This window comes from Taudactylus pleione, unplaced genomic scaffold (assembly GCF_031769625.1).
Source record: "Taudactylus pleione unplaced genomic scaffold, aTauple2 ptg000592l, whole genome shotgun sequence".
NCBI lineage: Eukaryota > Metazoa > Chordata > Amphibia > Anura > Myobatrachidae > Taudactylus > Taudactylus pleione.
Window position 1 is genome coordinate 2,788,799 of NW_028284994.1, and position 22,161 is coordinate 2,810,959.

The 22,161-nt window shown below is 41.6% G+C and overlaps 1 pseudogene; it reads left to right on the top strand.

Moving 5' to 3' along the window:
• The first annotated feature begins 19,814 nt into the window (after positions 1-19,814).
• Positions 19,815-21,083, top strand: LOC148481204 (N-alpha-acetyltransferase 40-like; annotated as a pseudogene).
• Positions 21,084-22,161: the final 1,078 nt, after the last annotated feature.

The following is a 22,161-nucleotide window of genomic DNA, read 5'->3' on the forward strand; positions in this document are numbered from 1 at the left end:
TGGAAGGGGCACCCTAAGGGAGCCAACTTATTTCCTCTGCAACCACCCTTATCACAGTTTCTACTAGAAGTATAACTGAGATTGTTCTGGAGCAATGTTTCTTACACATAAGGTGCAATTCAATAAAAAGTACTTCACATTACTACAGTATATTCTCACATTTATTAATTTCACACATATATCTCTGTATCCTCTGTGTATTACACCTACTTTTAATAGGCGTACATATGCAGGTGAGCACTGGACACCTAACCTCTCTTATACATAATGTATGTCAAAAGTTTGGAAAGCCTGTGTGCTCAACTGCTCCCATAACTCAGATAGGACCACCAAAGCATGAGTGCCAGAACCCTTGACATCATATTAGTATTGCACACCAGGAAGAGGTACATTCATCAGGAGATTTAAGGCCATTGATATTGAGCAAGACTAGTTTAAGTGTCATGGGTGATAAAAGGTATGGAAAACAAAAAGAAGCTGGAGAATTCCAAAGTCACGATAAACTAGTAGTAAAAGGGAAAATATGAGAGAAATGTTAGAATGGTAATGGGCATGAGGATGATAAATTAGAGGAAATAGACATGACAGGGTCAATTGTAAAGAGAGTGAGGAGACTGAGACATGACCATACCATTGAAAATGGCTCCAGGGTAAGTGACACCATGCATCCCAAACACTTAGACTGCAGGGGGCTCAGCAAAGCCAGAAATGAAAAAAAATCTAAGCGAAAAAGAGAAACTTATTAGCCACAAGGGTGAACAAAGGCTATTATACCCATGGATAGAGTTGTGTGGGGAAGGAAGATCTTCAGAATGAGAGGAGTAAATAGAAAACAGAGTGACAAAAAAGAAAATTAAAAGAATGGTGGGATAAAAGGAGAAACCATCAGAGCAGCACACTTGAGAGCATAATAAGAGAAAAAGAAGAAATACATAAAGGACAAAACATACAACATTACAATGAAAATCAAACCTGCCCAATAAGACTACAACAGAACATTGGGACTGGACGATTGGGGTCGAGAACACAAGAAAAAGTCATGAGGTTGTGTAGCTTCAGATCAATAAGCATCCAACACTGGGAGCCCCAGTCCAAGCAAACCACTAGCTTAAAAATTAATAAGGAAAATGGTAATAGGAAATACTTTCAATTCAGGTCAGCAAAAATGAGAATAGGGAAAGAATATCAGGAGGATTGACAAAATCAAGAGAAGTAAAAATAGGTAGAAGCAAAATAAAAAAATACATTGGAATAAATTATATAAGATTCATTGAAAATGAGGATCATATGAAGAACACATTTGCAGCTAAGTAGTAACAAACAAAGGTCTTATAATGTGGAGTAAGTAATAAAAAACACTAAAAAAGACTAAGACAGACTAATATGGGCATGAAGGGATAATAAGTTATGCAATTAAACAATGATACATAAGAGTCACATGAACCAGGTCACATGCAAAATACCTTGAGGATTGGTCCATCAGGAGAGACAGTGCAAATAGACCCAACCTTAAGTGTCCAAATGCAACTAAATGACTAGCATAGTAAGCAGATTAAAGTTGAGCTAGGTCAGCTAAGCATTAGTAAACAATAGTTATGTGTAGTGCAACTTGCATGTGAATGACGGAATAAATGAGAGTCTTCAAAGTCAGTTCTCCTTTTATTTGGGTCTGGATGGAAAGGATGAGGTGCATATGCTGTAGACCACTTAGGTGACCCAGGAAGGCATGTGGAGGGTGCAGATGCTTAATGAGTGATGGTTATACCCAAGAATTCAAGTAGGGTGGTCCACTCAGCAGCAGTTTTTATGCTGTAAGAGCAGCCTTCATGAGTGACAGTGATATGAAAAAAAATCCACAACATTATTGTATGTTGTGGTTATGTAAATCTTTGCTGAAATTTATCAAGTCTCTGCATTTTTCAGAGTCAATGGTGCAAGATCTTGTTCAATTGGAAGGCATCTGGAGATAAATCTGTTAATTCCGAAAACATTACGATGTGCGTTATCTATGTAACCATCTGGTCGAAAGCAATGCTTATATTGACTGCTTTTATCTTTTTATATTCTAAGCAAACATATATGTTTACATTAAAGATGGTTACTGTTTTAAATCAATGGTAATCAATGATAATATGATATAGGTGTTTCTTGTATTTTTTGTGCTATACCATTTATAAGTTGGAAAATCAATCAAGATATCAGACCTGGAAATCTGTGTAAGCCTGGCAACAATACACATTCAATACAGAATAGGCAAGAATAATTAAAATATTTATATATATACAGTATCACTTTGTTGCAATCTTTGATTGGACTTAAAGATTTCCAATATCAAAGTGTTTGATTCGGTTTTAAAGTATCACAGCAATGTCCACTTATACCGTTATAAATTAGCAAGCTATAATGTCACAAAAAAAGATCACAAAGTACCTGCGGATAACTGTTTCAAGCGTAACCTGTATGTTTGAGAAAGCCCCCACTTCAAAGGGGTGAAATGCATCAGAGGACACCTTGATTGATAGCACCCTAAAGTGTGGCAAGCTTTTCTGGAGGAATCTAATCAAATAACCAAGCGGAGTAATCAATAAAAGCATACACCATGCTTGTGGGATCTTAATTAGGCTCCAGTCTGACCACCACAGCACATCCAGCTGACAGGCATAGGAGACAGATAGACTGTTGATGCAGTGTAGCCCAAATCCTACTGCTGCCTAAAGACTACAGGAGGTCAGATCCACCACTTGGTGTAGCAAAATACAGGTTAAGCTTGAAACAGTTATCCGCAGTTACTTTGAGATCATTATTTTGTGACATAATACCTTGACAATTTATAACGGTATACATGGACATCAAAGATTGCAACAAAGTGATATATATAGAAAAGCATGTTTTAATTATTTTTGACAATTCTGTATTAATAGTGTATTGAAGCACTCTGTAATTATATATATATATATATATATAATGCAAAAGGTGCGGCACTCTTGTATATAAATGATTCCACACAAAGCAGGCAATAAGTATTAACATTTCGGTTTGTCACCGTCTAGAGAATATAAATGCACATACAAAAACATCTTACCTTTATAGACACATCACCAAAGTTAATACCATGTTGCCAGAAACGGGACCCAGCTCCCGATCAGCAGACGCTGGACAATGACGTCATCGCGTATTGCACGTGACGCATGTGACACCCATCACCAGGCATACAGTAACTATAGAAACAGAATACACAGAGCAAAATTATACTCGATTGTCACAATCACACATCAATAAATAAAAGCTGTACAGAGACACACAAATATGACATTAATTACTGTACTAGTATAATAATGATCCACATAAATTTTTAAATATAACTAGATAGTATACCTTATCACAAAAATTACAGAAAACAAGAAAGAGGCAGACTCTCATTCAACCCCCATGCGCTAATGACATCCAACCCATGGATCCACCGGGAATCAGATTTTAATATTGCCAGATTACGATCACCCCCTCTATTAGAAGGAGGGATGTGATCGTTCTGTGTCCAGATTTGGCAAAATGCCGTGCAACCAACTGCCCACTTGTACCATTTATAATTGCAGCCCGGATGACCGAAAGGTGTACACCCATCCATTCTTTGAATTTCCTTTGCGTCTTACCAATATATGAAAGTCAGCAAGGACATATAATTTGGTAGATCACAAAAGAACTATTACATGTAAGATGATGTCTAATACGGAATTGCTTACCGGAGTGGAGGTGAGAGAAAGTGTCGCCAATAATAAGATGACGACACGTGACACATGAACACCTAAAACAGCCCCATCTCTTAGTGGATAGAAAATGTTTAGGTAGGGGAACCCCCATTCCAGTAACATTAGTTTTAACTAAGGTATCCCTCAGATTTTTACCCCTGACATAACAAGGCATAATGGATGTCTCTGTAAGACCCAATGATTCATCTGTTTTATCAATGGGCCATAACTTTTTTGAGATTTTGTTAATTTGAGTGGATACAGGATTAAAGTTATTAACCCATGGGAATTTCTTACTTCCCTGAGTATCTTTTTTGGGAATCAATAACTGATTTCTTTCCATAGATAGAACTTTCTCCTTAGTTTCTAATAGCATTTGTGGGGGGTAACCTCTAGCAACAAATTTTTCAATTAAAACATCCATTTGGAAACATGCTGTTGCCGCATTATCATTAATCCGCCTTACCCGGATCATATATATATATATATATATATATATATATATATATATATATATATGTGTGTTTTGATAACTTATATGCAATTAAATACAATATTATTTTTTAGAATTAACGGAGCCTTGACTACTACATTTTTTCTGCCACTTAATACTTTAGAGGTTTTTACCAATAGTGCAGTCTTGTTGAATTTATCCTGATTTAGTCTGTTTAATGGCTGTTCATAAACCCCATTATATAAGATCACCAGATTTGTATAGTAAGCCTGACAACAATCCTTCTTATTATGGAAAAATTTAAGTGGATGGCTGACAGCAATGTGTGCTTCATGCTTCATGTTTCACCGTGGTTTCTATTCTATTCTAAACCCCGGCAGTTTGGTGGCGGGTTCTATTCTGTTCTAAACCCCGGGGGTTTGGTGGCGGTTTTGCAGCGGTTTCTAAATGACAGCCCTGTTCTATTGTATTGTAAAATGTGTTTTGATGGCAGTTTTGCAGCGGTTTTGGACTTAGTAAATCTGCAGATAGCAAAACCGCCGCCAAACCACAGTCAGAACAGATTTTAGAATATAATAGAACAGGACTGTCATTTAGTAACTGCTGCAAAACCTCCACCCAACCCCCGGGGTTTAGATTAGAATAGAAACTGCCATCAAACCACTGCTTAGTAAATTTTTCCCATAGTGTGTAACCACTGCTGATTTTATATTATACACGTTATTTTATTTCCTATAGGTGGTTCATATATGTGGTATGTTAATATGTAATATGATTTATTATGGACATTTGGTATTTTTTCATTGTCATCTTATTTAGCAGATACATGTGTTAGCAGCTAAAACTACATTTACCAGAAGGCATTGTGTTGCACTGTTGATATGATTGGCTAGCTTATAAGTTGTGGGACAATTCAGGACAAATAGAAATTGCTATATACATGGTGGGGTGGGATCAATATCCTAGCAACCACTACTTGTTTATTAGGCAAATTAGATCATACCCGCTGGTATGTGACATGTACATTGATACATGTTTAAAAGCCTGTGACTGTCAACCATGCGGCAATGGTGAGATGAACAAGCCTTGACCTGGGCAAAATGTGCATCCTCCATTTATCTGCCAAACATTGCCAGAGAATCAGTCAGTGCATGGACCGGACTCCACACTACTATGACACTGGTATCATATAACAGCTGATAGACCATTGTGTCTGGTCAGTGCTCTAAGTTCTAAAACAAACTTTCCAGCCTGTACATACTTTGTCCCATTCACAAAGCTCACACATTATATTAATGGCTTTCTATATGTGTTTGATATAAAAAGTTTTCAATATTGACATGTTTTGATTGTGTACATATAATGACTGATGCTCTTTTCTCTGTTATTTTTCTCTGTTTTTATGCTCACATCTTGTGACTATTTGTAATATAGGATTACAATAACAGAGAAAACACAGTTTGCTAAAATCCATTTGAGAGGGAGCAGACTATGATATTATTTCAGACTGATTCTGTATATAAAGTGAAGGACTTTGCGATGTAGATAATAGCTGACAGACCACCAAGTCTGTTCAGTGCTTAAAGTTCCAAACAGACCTCTCAATCTGCATATAATGTGTCCAAGGCCGACCTGAGACACTTTTTTTTGGTAAGGGGATATAGATTTTGGCGCCGCTCACTGGACCTTCATCTCAGACTCACTCATTCCCCACCACCCATGGAGCCCATTACAGCCCAGCACTCCCCTTCACAGCCCCTATCATCCCCCTCATCTCAGCCCCATCATCCCCCATCATCTCAGCGCCTAACATCCCCCCTCATCTCAGCCCCTATCATCCTCCCTCATCAAAAGCCTCATATCCCCCATCACAGTCCTCATATCTTCTCACTACAGCCCTCATATCCCCCATCACAGCCCTCATATCTGCCTCATCACATCCAACATATCCCCCCATCACATCCCTCATATCCCCTCATCACATTCCTCATATCCTCTCATCACAGCCCTCATATGCCCTCATCACATCCCTCATATCCCCTCATCACATCCCACATATCCTCTCATCACATCCCTCATATCCCCCCATCACAGCCCTCATATCCCCCCATCACATCCCTCATATCCCCCATCACAGCCCTCATATCCCCCCATCACAGCCCTCATATCCCCCCATCACAGCCCTCATATCTGCCTCATCACATCCAACATATTTACCTAATCACATCCCTCACATCCCCTCATTACATCCCTCATATACCCTCATCACATCCCTCATATCCCTTTATGACAGCCCTCATATTCCCTCATGACAGCCCTCATATACCCTCATCACATCCCTCATACCCCATAAACACATCCCTCAAATCCCCTCATCACAGCCCTCAAATCCCCTTATCACAGCCCTTAAATCACCTCATCATAGAACTCATTTCCCCTCATGACAGCACTTATATCCACACATAACATCCCTCATATCCCCTCATTACAGCACTCATATCCAATCATCACTGCACTCATATCCCTTCATCACAGCGCTCTTATCCCCCTCATCAAATCCCTCATATCCCCTCAACACATCACGCATATCCCCTCATCACAGCGCTCATATCCCCTCATCACAGCCCTCATATCCCTCATCACATCCCTCATATCCCCTCATCACAGCCCTCATATCCCCTCATCACAGCCCTGATAAATCCCCTCATCATAGCCCTCATATCCCCTCATCACGGCCTTCATATCCGCTCATCACATCCCTCATATCCTCTCATCACATCACTCATATCCCCTCATCAGAGCCCTCATATCCCTCATCATGCCCTCATATCCCCTCATCAAAGCCCTCATATCACCTCAGCAGATCCCTCATATCCCCTCATCACACTGCTCATATCCCCTCATCACAGCCCTCATATCCCTCATCACATCCCTCATTGCCCCTCATTACATCCCTCATATCCTCTCATCACATCCCTCATATCCCCTTATCACATCCCTCATATCCCCTTCATCAGATCCCTCATATCCCCTAATTACATCCCTAATATCCCCCTCATCACATCCCTCATATCACCTCATCACATCGCTCATATCCCCTCATCACAGCCCTCATATCCCCCTCATCACATCCCTCATATCGACTCAATACATCCCTCAAATCCCCTCATCACAGCCCTTAAATACCCTCATCACAGCACTCAAATCCCCTCATCATAGACCTCTTATCCCCTCATGACAGCCCTCATATCCCCACATCACATCCCTCATATCCCCTCAACACAGTGCTCATATCCCAATAGTCAAAGCGCTCATATCCACTCATCACAGTGCTCTTATCCCCCTCATCACATCTCTCATATCCCCTCATCACATCAATCATATCCCCTCATCACAGCACTCATATCTACTCATCCCAGCCCTAAAATCCCTCATCACATCCCACATATCCCGTCATCACATCCCTCATATCCCCTCATCACAGCCCTCATATCCCCTCATCACATCACTCATATCCCCTCATCATAGACCTCATATCTGCTCATGAAAGCCCTCATATTCCCTCATGACAGCCCTCATACACCCTCATCACATCCCTCATACCCCCTCAACACATCCCTCTAATCCCCTCATCACAGCCCTCAAATCCCCTTATCACAGCCCTAAGATCCCCTCATCATAGACCTCTTATCCCCTCATGACTGCCCTCATACCCCCACATCACATCTCTCATATCCCCTCATCACAGTGCTCATATCCCCATCATCACAGCGCACATATCCCCTCACCACAGTGCTCTTATCCCCCTCATTACATCCCTCATATCCCCTCATCACATCAGTCATATCTGCTCATCACAGCGGTCATATCCCCTCATCACAGCCATCATATTCCTCATCACATCCCACATATCTCCTCATCTCAGCCCTCATATCCCCTCATCACAGCCCTCATATCCCCTCATCACATCCCTCATATACCCTCATCACATCACTCATATCCCCTCATCACAGCCCTCTTATCCCCTCAGCAGATCTCTCATATCCCCTCATCACAGCCCTGATATACACCCTCATCATAGCCCTCATATCCCCTCCTAACAGCCCTCATATCACCATCATAACAGCTCTAATATCACCGTAATCGCAGCACCTCATATCACCCTCATCGCAGCACCTCATATCACCCTCATCACAGGACTCATATCCCCTCATCACAGGGCTCATATACATTCTTCACAGCCCTCATATCACATCATCACATCCCTCATAGCCCCTCATCACATCCGTCATATCCCCTCATCACAGCCCTCATGTTCCCGTACACATCCCTCATATCCACTCATCATAGACCTCATATCCCCTAATGACAGCCCACATTTCACCTCATGACAGCCCTCATATCCCCTCATGACATTCCTCATATCCCCTCATCACTTCCCTCATATCCCCTCAACACATCCCTCAATCCCCTCATCACAGCTCATCCCCTCATCACAGCCCTCAAATACCCTCATCATAGACCTCTTATCCCCTCAATAAAAGCACTCATAACCCCACATCACATCCCTCATATCCCCTCATCACAGCACTCATATACCCTCATCACAGCGCTCTTATATTCCTCATCACATCCCTCATATCCCCTCATCACATCAATCATATCAACTCATCACAGCCCTCATATCCCCTCATCACAGCCCTCATATCACATGACCTCAGTCTGTTTGTTTATTAAGTAATGGACTTTTGATTTAGATGTTACTAAAGGTGGGTACACACCTGACAGATATATCTGCAGATGATGGTTTTTCATGCACACTGAACGGCCATCATCTGTTTGTGCCCTCATCTCCCAGAGGCTGGGGTGTAGGACCCAGTGGCTGGTGTGTATGTCGTGGGTGTATCCTGCCCGCTCCTCATGGCTGCCACTGTGTGTGTATGGGCAGGTCTGCAGACATATTTATCCATCAGCTGTGCAGCACAGCCAATGTTCTATGTTGGTGAGCAGTGATGTTCACCGACATATCACGGGTACACAGTGGCTGATGGGCAGCTGATATATTGGCCGATCAGTTGATTGGCCAATGTATCTGTCAATGTGTACCCAGCATAAGAGAACTCTGAGTTTAATAGCTGGTATTCTTTCTTTAAACAGTACTGAGCTATGTGGTGTTTTGATACCACTTATCATAACATAAATCATTTTTGGAGCATATGTTGTTGTTATAATTTCATGTCAATGTGTAGACAGACTAATGAATGATATTATGTCTTTACTTTAATTATTTAAGTATGCTCATGCATCACTTTTTTTGAATTTTGTCTATTTTTAACAAATTGGACTTTTCTAAATGTTAGTCCTACACTTTTACAATTTTGTGATGACCATGTGCAAAAGCAATATTTACCTCTGTCTGTAAAACCGTAACCTACAGCCATACTTTACTGAATTAGCCCAATATCATCTGATCTTGGAAGTGATACAGCAATAGGCCTGGTCAGTACTTGGATGGGAGATCACCTAGGTATACTAGGGGCCAAATGTAATAGGTAGTCTGTTTTAGTAACAGTACAAACTCGCACCTTCTCGCACTTTTAAAGAGTGCGAGTTTGTACTGAAACTAGCAAATTCAATAGCCTGCAAACTTTTCAGCTCGAGGCAACTGCATTTGCGAGTTAAGGCGACTTTAGGACTATGTAAACTGACACCTTTTAATGCGAGTAGCATTAAAAGGTGCGAGTTTTAGAGAAGCCATCACAGATCAGTGAGATCCGTGATGGCTTCTGTGTGTGTTTAAAAAAAAAAAAGTGCACCCCCTCCCCAAAAGCATAACCACCCCCGGGCTTTATAAAGCCTGTTCTGGTTCTAAAAATACAGGGGCCAAAATGTGTAGGGGGCCCCTGTATATTAAGAACCAGCACAGGGCTTTGTTGAGCTGGTCCTGGTCCTGGAAAATCAGGGGAAAAAATGAGTAGGGGTCCCCTGAAAATTCCAGAACCAGCACCAAACTCTTTCAAGCGGGGAGATAATGCCACAGCCAGGGAAAACCTTTCAACAGTTTCCCCGGCCAAAGCATTATCCCTGACCGCTGGTCAGTCCAGGCCGGGGATCCCTGGGGAGTTGGGCACCCCCCCAATAAAGGGGTACCCCTCTCCAGGGCACCCCAGGCCTAGACTGATAGCCCAGGGCTATCCCCGGCACCCTATGCCCATGGGTGCCCGGTTGATAGTGTAAAGTGTAAAATAAATGTTCCATATTGACTTTAGTTGTAGAACCACAAGTGCCAGCAAGCCTTCCCTGCATGCTGGTATTTGGAGAACCACAAATACCAGCATGCGGGGCATTACGGGCCTGCTGGCACTAGTAGTTCCACAACTAAAGAAATACATAAATAAACAAACATACACCGTGAATGTAAAATTTTATCAAAACATACATGCACACTCACACTCACACATACTCACCTAGTATCCGAAGTAATCCATAGGTGTGTACCTGAAAAAAAAATCCATACTCACCTCTCCTATGCGTAGATCACATCCACTTGTCCAAGTAGGCAATCCAGGGGTTAAAATAAATAAACGCCAAAAAACCGATCCATGCCAGACTGAGCAAAGGTATGTGTGTACACATACCTTTGCTCCGCGTAAATGACTGGGGCACACGTGTGCCCCTTCAGTGAAGGGGCCACCAGCCAATCAGGGAGCATCTCCGTTGGAGCAGCTCCCTTATTAGCTGAATGCGACCAGCCTGTGTGTCCCATAGACTTCTATGGTGAGAAATCACCATTGAAGTCTATGGTGGGAACCGCTACATCATAGCTGCAAGATTAATTTAGGTTAATCTTGTGGTTACATCAATGATACAATGTCGCGAGTTGATTGTTTTCAATGTGAAAACATCTGGATGCGAGTTTGAGAATGGAGAGTTTTAGTAACTCTGAAAAATGCGAGTTTTAGTGAACAGACACCCTATTACATTGGAGAGTTGTGAAAAATTGTGAGTTTAGCACCAAACTCGCAATTTACCAAAAGCAGACTACCTATTACATTTGGCCCTAGGTGTTGTAGGTTAACTTGTACGGTAGTATGAATGGGACAGCACATGGTGTTGCAACTATACAGTCAACCTGTAACAAATGTCAGTGTGCCATTATTATATGACTATAAGACAGTCTGATATCTATTCCAAGTGTGTTAAGTGGAATGCAGAATATTATGTGATATTTTCGCCATAAAATTTGATGCAAACACCTGTGTGGTATTTTAAACTTAACTATTTCAGTGTATGTTTAGACATTTCCTGGACTAAATAGATCACAAGTATAAGGGAACCTCCTAATTTCATGGAAACATAATAAAAGTAACATTTTAAAAAAAATTCTATATGAATTTTCATTTACATATGCCCCAGCAAATAGCCTTGTTTTCTGTGTGTTGTGATATGTCAATTTGCAGGCTTTAGGAGCACCACCAACACCACTAACTATGATGCTTGAGACATGTAGGATGGATGGTTTATATAAATAAATATCTATCCATATCTGGTTGTTTGCAGAATATCCCATTCTTTTGTTTGATACTATCTACCAGTGCTAATCTCTTATGCCAGCATTGCATCTGAAACCACTAAGTGTGTACTCAATACTCCACTTCAGTACAAACCTTCAATTTATTTCTCCTGTGCTTTCCCTGTGATAGTGTTCTTAATTTTTTTTGCACTTGTGCTGGATGCCTGACCAAATGGCCACGACCTGTTACTGGGTGCAGCTTAAACCCAAATCGTACTTGGAAGGGTCACTGGTGAACACCTCCCAGTAAGTTAGACTCCGCACCTTTGGTCAGATCTCACCAACATCCTTTACTGGTGGAGGTGGAAGACACTTATCCAGGCTCCTCAACTGCTGTTCCCTCCTCAACCTGGGTCCAAATCTTCCAATCTCATGGTAGAGAATCACCTAAGCCCGAATGTGACAATTTGTACAGGCCCTATGGAAGCCATTGGATTGCAGGGTGCAGGGGCATTGCAAGATCATGCCTCTCGTATTGAGAACCAGGAGGCAGCATAACACTAGGTGGCCCAAAGTCTCCAGGAACTTCGACTCTGGCCAATATAGTTTTTACCCATTCTGGATCTGCTCCTGTAAATCCTCCAGTAGCAGTGACTCCAAAATCTCATCTGCAGTTGGCCTCAATGCATTACATAGATTGTTTAAATCCCTATATGCAGTACACAGTACTTGTGTGACAGTGTAAACCAGGTAAATGCTGAGTGAAGAGTAACACTGTGTACTTTGTATAGGGATTGGAACAATCTACATTATGCATTGAGGGTACAATATGTATTACACTGGACAGTCAATCAATTTGCATATTTTCCCATGATCACTCTAGTGAACAAATGAGATATGTGAATACATAACATTAGGAAATCTTAAATGAAGATTGAATTTACTGATTCATTCTGTCAACTCAGCTATATTTATTCACACATATGGATTGCTCTGGTATGATAAAAGTGCCACATGAATTAATCATTATTTGTGACTATAATAAAGATAACTCTTTCAAAGAACTACCAATCCAGTAATCAACACTGCCTGGGTGTATAAAGATAGATCTGATTGTTAAAGCTGTAAGAGTTGAAATATGAAATCTTTATAGTGAATCTCAGGAGACATTGGACCTCATTCAGAGTCGGTTGTTGTGGCCGCACGGTCGTATAGGAAAAGGGGCCGGATATGCAAATGATGCACACGAATGTTGCGTCCCTAAGATTGGATCGTTAGCTGGCCGACTAAGGGGAGGATGCGGTCGGTTCGCTAAAAAAACGCCCCATCTCGTACGCATTACACGTCATCTCCAGCTATATAAGGATTAATCGCGAGCATCGGAAACCACCGGAACTGGTCGTAGAGCTAAAGGTTGACCTTACCTTCTCTCAAGCTCTATGTTCATGTCAGTGTAAAACCTCCCCTGTCACGTGTGTCATGACAACTACTTTGTTAATTATGCACTCCCATAAAATTCCATTTGCATAATTAGGCACGCCTACATTTGGATCTCCACTCGCCCGTTTTCAAGCACCTTCCCCTGTTACCACCCACAAACGCCGACCTGGCAGTGTTCAAGGAGAGAGAAATTTCTGATCATAGCTGCTAGTTTGCGCACACGCATTGCGACCTTTAAGCATACGCAGTTTAGCGAACATCGGCTGCGTATGACCGTGCGGCCGGTTCAACCGACTCTGAATGAAGTCCATAGTGTTTAACATCGTCACTTTGATGTGGCATTTAAATGATAGTTTATACTGACTGATGAGTACAGCACATTAAATAATATAAGCTTACCATACATTGTACCATAATAGCTATAAATTAACCCACCGCTCAATTTCAGCAGGCATGTTGCATGACAATGTGGTAATACAAATGATTGTGTAGATACTACATGATTATTCTGAATAATACTAATAAAGTAATAATTAGTAAAATAAGGATACACCACTAGCAGAACTAATACATAATTATATGATAGTGTAGGGACACTGCAATATATGTTATTGTTAGAAAAATATTATTATTATTATTAACCATACATTTCTAATTTTTTTAAATAATTTATCTATCTTTTAATATTTTTTGCTGTTTTCTTTGTTATAATCTGAGTATATTATAATATTATTTGAATGATTAAAGTTAAAAGGCTCTTTGTTGCTGCTAAGATACCTTCATTAGGAATCCAAGTAGACAATAGGGAAGTTGCAATAGGAATGCTACAAATTCTTATACCTGAGTATGATATCCTAGTAGTGGCTTTGTTTTGGGTATTGTTCTTCAAAGCTATCAACACAGATTGTATGAACAGTGGCATAAATATGGGAGGTTTAGCGAAGCTCGTGCTCTTGGCAATGTAGATAGCTCTGCAGAGGGGGGCACTGCCGGCCAGGGCATTATACCCACATGCCCGCGCTCCCACCCCCGCCACCATTGTGTCCTGAGTCTGCCCTTCTTTATTGAGCAGGCAAGTGTGCCTATTAGCCTGGTGCTGGCAGGGCTGCCTGTAAAGGGAGCTGCAGTGAAGCATGCAGCCCCTCCAAGGCAGGCTTCCTACCAAGCTCTTTCCTCCTGACCTTTACTAGAGTTGCCATCTGCATCAGATGAGGAGTGATTCTTCCCTCCATGTTGCTCTCTTACTCTGCTCATCACAGGTGGGTGATTGCTGACATGGTGGGGAGTGTTGCAGGGATTGGATGGCCAATCTTCCACGGGGAGATGGGGGATTGGATGGCTGAAATGCCATTTGAGGGGGAGTTGGCGTGTTCATTTTTCATACGTGGTGCCATATGAGGGGGGATGGGGGGGCTTCTTGCTGCATTTGTTTGAAATAAATGTGTGTCTGTATAGGCTTTCAATTTATGTTTGTATGTGTGTCAGTGAGTCAGTGTGTCAGTGTGTGTGTATATGTGTCAGTATGTGTGTATATGTGTCAGTGTGTGTGTATATGTGTCAGTGTGTATCTATGTCTGATTGTGTGTACATATGTCAGTGTGTGAGTGTACTGTATGCGTCAGTGTGTGTGTATATGTGTCAGTATGTGTGTGTATATATGTCAGTGTGTGTGTATATGTGTCAGTGTGTATCTGTCTGATTGTGTGTATATGTGTTAGTGTGTGAGTGTACTATGTGTATCAGTGTGTGTGCGTATATATGTGTCAGTATGTGTATATAGGTGTCAGTGTGTGTATGTGTGTCAGTGTGTATCTCTGTCTGATTGTGTGTATATGTGTCAGTGTGTGAGTGTACTGTATGTGTCAGTGTGTTTGTGTATGTCAGTGTGTGTGTATCTGTGTCAGTGTATGTCTGTGTTGAGAGACAATGTGGTGGGGAGGTGATGATGTACTGAGAGATGATGCAGGGGGATCTAATAACGTGACTGAGAGACAACACAGGGGGATGTGATGGTGTGTTGAGAGATGACATGGGGTAGGTGATGGTGTGCTGAGAGATGATGTGGGGGTGATAATGTGGCTGAGACGATGCAGGAAGGGAGATTATGGTGTTGCTAAAAGACAACACAGGAGGGGAGGTGATGGTGTGGCTAAGAGAATACACAGGAGTGGAGGTGATGGTGTGTCTGAGAGATGATGTTGGGGGGAGGCAATGGTGTGGCTAAGAGACAATGCAGGGGGGAGGCGATGGTGTGGCTAAGAGATGATGCAGGGAGGGAGAAGATGGTGTTGCTAAGAGATGATGCAGTGAGATGATGGCATGGCTGAGAGATGCAGGGGGAAGGAAGTTACACAGGGGGCATGAGGCTGGTTTATCAGCTGTCATATGATGATGACATTGTTGATATTCCTACACAACAAACAGGCATCTTCCAGATGATGTGACCTACATGAATATTGAATATCGACAGAAAATGCTGTCATCCCAGGGAGGATGTATTTCTTCAGAGCTTCCATATTTTGAGAAACCACTATAGAGGTAAGCTGCATATGGAATGGATGGAATGGAAAGGAATGTTCCCAGAGTGACAAGAAATGGGTGGTGTGTCATGTTGGCATACCCCATTTTCAGTAGCCATGCCTTTTCCAGTATTTGACAATGCCCATTTTATTGGTGGTGGTGGTGGTGGGGGGGGTGGTGTTTGCCAATCTTAAACTTGACAATCTTAAACTTGCCCTGGGTTCCAAAGACTCTTTTTACACCACTGTGTATGAACCAAGCTATGCAGTTTAAGAGTGCATGCATGTTGAGGCTAATACTGTGAATTATATGCTGCTATTAAATGGCATAAAAACAAAATAGCCAAAGTTGAAATGCTTCAAGTGCCATAAAATAGGACATGAGGCCTCAGAATGGCGAAACAAGTTGTACTTCATCATACAAGCATGACAGAAGGAATAAATGAGCAATATATGTAGCAGATAGTCACAGCAAAAATTGTTGGATTGTTTTTATATGAATTCAGGAGTCACTTTAGCTGTAACAAATTTGGTCACTCAAGCCATGTGATCCTATGAATGTCATGGGAATAGGAGACAATGCCATAACTAGACTTTTTGGTGCCCCATGCCAGAGAGAGCATTGACACCCCCCATGTTTTAAATAGAGGCATAAGATTGTGCACCTGAAAAAGGGCCATGACTTTATGGGGAAGGGCCAGGGAATAGATAGGGGTACTCTTGTGGCACCCAGAAAATGCTGGGGATAAAAGAAGAAGAAGCTACAAATAAGAATGATAATAAACAGGAAAATTGACAGGCCAGAACAGGGCCCCCTGCAGTACGGTGCCATGGCAGAGATCATGCTACCCTAGTTATGTACCTGACAAAGGCCTAAATGCATTGAAATTCAGGACAATCTCTGTGTTGTCACAGACATAGTATACGTGTTTTTTGTGCCAGATCTAGGAACCAATCTGATCCTCAGTGTACTGGAGAAGGAGGGATACAATGTCCAAATTTCAGAGGGACAGTATTTGGTGTACAACAAAAGTGTGATTGTAATTGTGACAGCAACCTGGTGCCAAGAATCATATATACTATACACTGAAGAATGTTGTGCAATCTAAACAGTCCATGGAACTATGGCATAGGAGACTGGGTCACCTAGGGTGCAGAAATGTTCAGAATGAGAGGGATGTTAGTGAACAATCTATAGAGACGAGAGTGATAAAGTTACATGAATGTCCTTTTACATATAAAAGGTAATGCACTATATTCTTATTTTCATTCCCATCTAAATGATTATTGCATCCCATCTCAGAGACATCTGAGGTTTATGACAAAATCCATATTATCCATATTAAATGAAGACTCAATTATTAATCAAGTAAGCAATTTAGTGATACACCCCATAATAATAGAACATCCTGCTTATTTGGTAATGTACAAGGTTTTTCTTGCTCCTTTTTTCATATTAAAGAAACATCCTTAAGTGACAAACTGCTCCCTCCATCCATGTTTTCACATAAGACTTTTACCAACCATTTACTATATAAAGAATATGTGGCTATGTGCTGTGAACTTTTTTGGACATCTTGAACCATTGGCAGTTTAGGTTTTACAACTTTCATTGTGCTGTTCATATTGTTATTTGGTGGTATTCTATGGTTTTGACCTAAGGCTGCATTTGTTTTTTTTGCTGCCCTTCCCTTCGCTTAAACCTAACCATCCCAGGGGGGTGCCTATCCCTAAGTCCCCCTGGGCATAAAAAAACCTAACCCTCCCCCCATGGCTAACAGATCACTATGCCCAGCTTACCTACATTCAGTATGCCAGGCATCGGGATTTTGGCGTGGGGCTAGTGATAGGCATTGGTATTTTGATACCTATCTTTAGTCCATGCAAGGCTTTCAGTGTCAGGAATCTGGCAATTGGCATTTTGACTGCTGGCATCCTGACTACATCCAGAAACTATATTGCCTTATGATTGAATCATCCCACTACTCAATATTCATAACCAAAAAGTCCACCCATGAGTGACAAAGAAAACTTTGAAAATGCTCACAGTTCTATAAATAAGATGGGAATCTTCACAAGCTACAGTATGCAGGGAACCAATGTGGGGCATTCAAGTGGTGGCAGAAAAATAGTACAATAGTATCTCAATACCTTCTACCAGTACTTTTGAAATGAGTCCATCTTCCAGGAAGAAAAATTAATAATTTCTCCAAAATGATTTATATACTCTGGAGAAAAACTGTGAGGTAAATTATCTGAGTGATGTAACAACTGCCAGGGATTAATCTGGCAATGAAGAAACTTAAATCTAGTAACAGGAGACCCATGGTCATCAGTAGGATAACAGCCTGGGATCATCTACAGCACAGGTTCTCAAACTCGGTCCCCAGGACCCCAAACAGTGCATGTTTTTCAGGTCTCCTCACAGAATCACTAGTGAAATAATTAGCTCCACCTGTGGATCTTTTAAAGTGTGTCAGTGAGTAATGAATACACCTGTGCACCAGCTGGGTGACCTGGAAAACGTGACCTGTGTGGGGTCCTGAGGACCAAGGGGCTGATTCTGAGCCGCTCATAACCGGCAGTACGCTCGTTCCGAGCGATGTTCACCCATCTGCGCATGCGTACGGTTTTTAATACGCATGCGCGAACCAGTCAGTGCGGCCGAAAATTGTTTGTTCGCTATGTAGCGAAGGCCTGCTATTTTGAGTGACAGAATGAGGCATATGTGGGTGGTAACAGGGGAAGGTGCTTGAAAACGGGGAGTGGAGATCAGAACGCAGGCGTGCTTAAAGGTCAAAGCGGGTGTTTTATGGGTGTGCATAATTAAAACAGTAGCGTCATTGACCAGGTCACTGGGTTATTTTATAGCCAGAACTGCTCGCAAAATTGTGGTAGCAAAAACCAACCACAAGAATAGCGAGCAGTTCATATGCTGTTCGATGTACTCGATTAATCTAATAAACAGCAGACATGACGTATGATGCGAGCGGCCAGGGGGCGTAATTTTCAAATAAACGTCCGCATGTTTTGTTTGCTCGTTCAGACATGGAGGCGGCAACAGACCGCAAAGAGCGAATGATTCATTTGAATAGCCACCCCCTTTTTTTGAATGAGCGAGCGCTAATTGCGTCCAGCTCTCAATCAGGCCCCAAGTTTGAGAACCACTGATCTACAACATTAAAATCCCCACCAATACTTAAAGTATGATGATTGATAATAACAAATAATTACTTATGAGGGGCATTTGGGACATATAAATTATGCTAAATACAGTAAAAAAAAATCTGGACATTATATAAAATATATTTATCATCAGGGTCCAGTACTTTATCTAGAACAATGTAGGAAACATTGGTGTATATATAGTGCATGCATGTTGATCAGTGTACAAAGATCCCAGGGTCCAGGGAGGCCTACACCTCAAACACAGCACAAATTCACAATACCTACCTCTCCATTGGTGTCACAGATGTTACCAGATAAATGTTACTGGTGCCATGGACTTCTGTGTATGCGCACTAAAGAAATCACCAGGAAAATTACAGCTAAGCCATTTTCCTGGGGATAGTCACATGCACAGTGCTAGAGCCTACCGAGATTATCCACTAGAGATATAGGCCGCCCTTGCATGTTTTGGTTTTGGATCTGTATTTGTTTCTAAAAATCATAAAAACAGCTAAAATTGCAGAATTTGGGCCTGTTTTTGTCCCTACAGTATTACTAACCTCAATAACATTTATTTCCATTCATTTTCATTTAATTTTGACAACCTTAAAACTCACAATATTGATTTCAAACAATTTTAGCAAAACGTTTGCATCCAGGTAGCTGGCTGACTAAGCTAAATGACATCAGTGGGTGGCACTAACATGCAACAGTGCAGCTTCCAACATGGCACAGAGTGGCACTGCAGTTGTAGATATGATAGCAGTTTAATAAACTATACAACCCCTAGGAAGTTTAAAAATCAAGAATGTTTTAATCAATCAAGAACTATGTTAGAGACCCAAGGGAGTTGGAATATGTTTTTGGACTTAAGACAGGGAAAGGACAGAAGGATTGATTAGTTTTTAAGTTATTTATTTTAATGTTTTGATTCTTAAAAATATTTATGAGCTTCTTCACACCCCCCCAACACCGAACTGAACCGGGCTTTAGAGTATTAAGTCATCAGCTACGTCATGGGGAGGAAGTCTGTACAGGCAAAAGAAAAGAAACCAAAAGGCCTAGAGGAATGTGCTGCAATGGCAGCTGTGTGTGCCAAGGTGCGAGCAGCTAATCAGCTGGGTGACCCTTTAGAAGCCTTTCCAGTCTTTAAGAAATTTGACAGATATGGGTAGAATCTGTGTATAGAGGGCCTGATTCAGACCTGGTTGCAAGTGCTGAGCGCTTGCAAATGGGTCAATGGTGGCCCACAGCGCATGTGCACAACGGAGTCGGCTCCGTCATGCGCATGCGCAAAATCCGGCTAGCAACGGGCACTCTGTCGCTCTGGGTCTCGCAACAAAGGGGGCGAGCTGTCAATGTTGAGCAACAGCTCGCCCCCTTTGGTGGACGGACCAGGGGGGTGGCTGCCCAAACAGAGGCGTTCCCATGAGAACGCTTGTCATTTGGGGGTGGCCCAAATGACAGGAGTTCCAGCTCTGTTAGAGCCGAAATCTCTCTGGGGTATGCGGCCACGAGACTCTACCACAAGGGTCTCGATGCAAGCCCAATGGTTGCAATCATCTTGACCATCGCAACCATCATCATGGCCTCTCACTGTAGCTGTGGGTGGTCACCCACAGCTATGCGAGCGGCCAGGAGGCCATTCTCAAAAATAGAAACCCGGCCCTGATTCAGAGCGACCGGGTCTGAATCAGGCCCAGAGTGCTATAGAGTAACAGATGTGGACCAGAATACTCTAGACTGGGTATTTGAACTCACAAAGACAAATATTCAGCTGCTATATGAACAGAGTGAGTGGGGATAGAAGGAACTGGAAAAGCATGAAGAGCTGACAGATGAACATGCTTAGTACCTTATTGCCAGATATGAGCTTTCTGCACCTGTTGCTTTTTTGTGCACTTCAGATTTGATGTGAAGTTTGGGGATGAGGTCCTTTAGTGCTATGAGGTGCAGTTGGATATATGTGTGTGCAGGAAAGGATTTGGGAAATTCCTGGTACAAATTTACAGTTGATGGCAAATAGCACACAGATGAAGAAAGTTGTCCTTACAGTCTTCAAACAAAATCTCAGTGCTTACCAATTCTTCAGAGAAACTTTTCAGTTTGAGAAATATGAGACCTCTCCCACTGAATTGGGGTACTGCAGTGATGATTGCACGTATGAGATTCTAAGCTGCAAGACAAAGCTTTGAGACACTGCCCATTCACATTAAGGACATTGTGCAGGATACTGCCACTGAATAAGGTGGTGGATGGAGACATGGGAAAGTATGGGGGGGTTCAAGAAGACACAGAGTTTGTCAATATCTTCAGTTTTGTGGAGGGGGTTCTACTCTTCTAGTTTTTAAATTTTTTTAACATTTTGTTGTTTTTAAATACAGCACTATTGTGCCCATTGGTGTGACTTACACCACTGCAAGTCCTTTTAACAGTAAATAAATTTGTGTTTGAATCCAAAAAAAAAATTATGAGGGGAGATCAATGTAGGATCAAGTTCTTCAGTTTATGAAATATATCTTTGAAGAGGTTTTTTTTATACATCTATTAGAAATGTGGTGGTCTTGCTTGTGGAGGTGCTGCTAGTACACACTGTAACCAGACATTTAAATCGGGCTCAGGAGGAAGTTATGAATAATGGGACCAATACTTTCTGTTTACATCAGAGGAAAGCAGCCTGTAGCTCTCGGTTTGAACTAGAATTTCCAGCATATGTGATGTTTGCTGGGTCTTCTGGTAGATATTTGTCAAAAGGTTGCGTGATTTAGGTTACCTTAACTTTTTTTAATGCAATGTAACATGTAGATATGTATGTAATGTGATTGACCAATATATACAACTAAGTTGTGTATTACACGTATTGGCACTTTATTGCACACATCCCGGCAGGAAGATGCTCTGTACTGCTGATCATGTTTCTGGTCTTTCTCATGACACCAACCATCTACATTATCCAGTTATTCTGCTTAGAGTCACCTACATACAGAAGGGGCAGGCATTTATTGAACTGAACCATTATTTATAACAGCCTATCAAATCAAAAGATTCCTAGGGCAACTGGTTGGGGGTGGGGGGAGCAATTAAAAAAGCTCAGTAAATTTGAAAATCTGCCATGTTTTGCCCACCCCATCAATTTTGTGTTTCAGATTTAAAAAAACAAATGAAAGAGAATACAGTAGATGCTGTCAGTGGTCATAACAATTTTTGGCTATTCATAAACTATAAAATTAAAAACGTCAGGCAGCAATGCACCAAACATCACATAATGCAAATAAAAGAGGTACAAAATGGAATTGTCCTTCCACCCACCCTTATGTTGTA